The following is a 3,167-nucleotide window of genomic DNA, read 5'->3' as shown; positions in this document are numbered from 1 at the left end:
AGGCAGAGGCAGGAAGATCTCTGAGTTCAAGGTCAGCCTGTTCTATAGAGTGAGTTCCAGGACAGCCAGGGCTACACCAAGAAACCCAGATTCTAAGAGCATCATTTACACAACTTTTATAGACCATCTCCACACTCTAGAATTTCCTCTACCAAGAAACTTAGCAGACCAGCCACATAACTGAAATATACTTAAGGTTTAAAAAAAAAAAAAAAAGTTGGGCATAGGGTGTTAACTCCCGGGAGGGGTGGGGTGGGGCGGCAGGAATAGGTTAATCTCTGAGTTCAAGGCCATCTTTGTCTACAGAGAAAGAGTCCAACCAGGGCTACATACAGAAGCCCTGTCTCCAATGGGGAAGGGTATAGGGAATCGGGCTTAATGGTTTCGATCTTTGTCTTTCTTTTTCTCTTTGGTTGGAGGTGCTAGAAATGAAACCCAGGACTCTCTGCATGGCAATTACTGTCCAAGGCCGTCTATCTCCATCAGGATGCTGATTTTTCCACACATTTGCCAGGTAAGAAAAATGAAATAGAACTCAAGGAAACAGCCTACGACCCAAGTCGGGAAGCGAAAGCCATCTGTATGAAATCACAATGGAACTTGAACAAAATAGGGAGCCTGGGCAGCTCTCTGAAGGACCTCATCAGGTAAAGCGGTAAAAATGACCCCAGGAAGCAGTTACAGACTTTAAATCTGCTCCTGTTAAGTCTTTCAATCCGGGATCGGCTCTCAGATATCAGGAGCCAAACAGCTGAGCATATAGCCTGTTAGATTAGCTGCCCAAAACTGAGGGGGGTCGTTCTACCCGCCCCCCACTAACAGCGGGAGTTTGAATTCTTTCCAACACATAACCCAGTGTTCTCGATTGGTTCCCCAAGACTCGTTAAATTAGATGTTTTCTATTTATACTGACCCATTACACAACGCGGTGACCAGCCTTTTGGCTTGGTGTGCACAGTACAGAAATCTTCAGAACATTTCCCAAATATTTCCTGACAATTGTGACATGAGCTGGTCCAATGAGATGACAAAATACAGGAGACACTCAAAAGAGGCACGAGTGAGAGCGCCCGTGTTCCCAAACGCCAATTACCTCAGCACTCCTAAAAGTCCCAAGCGAGTCAGAGGTTTCAACTGCCCCAAGAAGCAGCATTCCTGCATTCACACACCCGCCCTGCAGCCTCTGCCCTCCTCACACACAACCGCTTCCTCCTCCTCCGCCGCCACCTCTCAGTGCTCCAGGGAGGATCACCCAGGCGATCACGGACTGCGAAGGGCTCAGACCTTCAGCCTTCACGCCCTTCGCTTCTCTCACACTCAAACCTCCTTCACCGTCTCCGTCTCTCTCGGGGACGCACACACTCCAGAGTCACCCTCACGCCCACGGTTTTCCTCCTCGCACTCTGGGTTTTTCCGTCACACACACACAAACACACACACACACACACACACGGCCCCTTACACTCACCATCTCGCAGTTTTTCCACACTCAGTCCCCCTCACACTCGGGATCTTGCACACTCACAAAGCCACCCTCAGGGTCTCTCTCCCCACACACGCGCCCGCGCGCGCGCGCCTGCGTCTTCCTCACCCCACCACCGTCCACTACAGAGATCCACGCTCCCGGCGTCCTCCTCTCAGCCGCCGCGTCCCTCCCGCGCCCTCCGGCCCCACGCGGTTTCCGGCCCCGCATCCTACACGCGACCACGGAGGCCACGCAAGAGCGTTCGGCCGCACACCAGAACGGCCCCGGGGCCGAACTGGAGCCAGCCCCTCACCTCCTCGGCCCCGCCAGCTACCTCCTCGTGGCCCGGAGCTGCCAGGATGCTCGGTCGCGCCGTCGCCCCGGCGGCCGCTCAAGCCCCGCCCACGCCACGTCACTCGCACCGGATCGCGACAGCGCGCGCCGCCAGGGGACCCGGCTCGGAGCGGGGGCCCCAGGCGGCGTTGCTTCCGGGCACTGGAGCACGCCGGGGCCCTGGGCGATCCGCGTACCGTTACGGAGCAGCCTCCGGCAGGCCGCGCCCGGGCTCTCCCTGCGGGCTGTGACTGGGGTGCGGTCACGCTCACCTGGGATGGACACTCCCCGGCTCCCCACGCAGTCACTTGAAGCCTCTGGGGCTCCACGTGAGGATGCTGCTGTTTGGAGCTCTAACGGGCCCGCACACCTCTTCTCCTCCTCGGCCTTTGGGGACTGCACGCCCAGTGGGACCCCAGACAGTTGACACAAAGAGCTCTGGACCGCCTCCCTATCTAGATAACTGCCTCCCTTCAGCCCGGGGAACCCAGGAAGAAATACACTCCCGGTACCGGCGCTCTGACATTCAGTTCAGACTCCTTAGAGCCTGGAAGGTTGCCACTTCTTGCTCTCTTCCCTTTGTCCTGGTCTCCCCCCACCCCACCTTGCTGACACCCCTCTTGGGGAAGCTGCGACATCCTGACCTTTTCTTCTCCCGTTGGTTGCTCCTCTATCGCCTTTTAGGTTATCTTTTTCTCTAGTGGCGGAGGCGTTCATTCTAAGACTTCCTGCCTTTTATATTACACCGGACCTTCTAACAACTGACCAGTCTGGCAGGGATAAATATAGTCTAAAGGGACAGTTGTGCTTTTCTCTTAGGCAATCAGACTTAAAAAAAAAAAAAAAATGGACCCCAAGAAATCAGTATTCAGTATTTCCTCCAGGAATAGCCTGCTAGGAGAGGAAGTGGCTGAAGCATCCAAGGGAGGAACTTATCTCCAGGCGAGAAATTTACAACTTGTCAGATGACCTTGAAAGAGAGACTTGGAGTTTCTTTGCAAGGGACCGCACTCTTTCTGCATTTCTCACTTAAGATTTAAACCTTATTGAGAGATAAATAGTGCCGGGCAATAGTGCCCATACCTTTAATCTCAGCATTCAGGAGGCAGAGGGAAGTCAATCTCTGTAAATTCGAGGCCAGTCTGGTCTACAAAGCGAGTCCAGGACAGCCAGGGCTCTGTTACACTTAGAAACCCTGTTGGGAGCGGGGCTGGGGGATGTAAGTAGTTAAGAGCACTTGTAGAGGAAAGGGATTCTATCCCCAGCACCCCCATGATGGCTCACAACCACCTGTAACCACAGTTTTTCCGGACGCATGTGGTCACTGTGCATACAGGCAAGCATACACAAAAGATAAAAAAAAAAAAAA

The 3,167-nt window shown here is 53.9% G+C and overlaps 1 protein-coding gene across 2 annotated transcripts in view; it reads right to left on the bottom strand.

The window, feature by feature from the left end:
* The window catches only part of Slc7a6 (solute carrier family 7 member 6), a 33,483-nt gene extending 31,607 nt beyond the window's left edge, over nt 1-1,876 (bottom strand). Inside the window, exon 1 of one of the 2 annotated variants that reach the window (XM_021220057.2) lies at nt 1,779-1,876. The gene's annotated coding sequence lies outside the window, so the exon portion shown is untranslated. The remainder of the gene's footprint in view (nt 1-1,778) is intronic. The other variant, XM_029532565.1, reaches the window with a different exon arrangement.
* Nucleotides 1,877-3,167: the final 1,291 nt, after the last annotated feature.

Source organism: Mus pahari, chromosome 20, assembly GCF_900095145.1.
Source record: "Mus pahari chromosome 20, PAHARI_EIJ_v1.1, whole genome shotgun sequence".
In the NCBI taxonomy this organism is placed as follows: Eukaryota; Metazoa; Chordata; class Mammalia; order Rodentia; family Muridae; genus Mus; species Mus pahari.
Note: the sequence above shows the minus strand (reverse complement) of the source record. Positions and strands in the feature narration are given on the sequence as shown.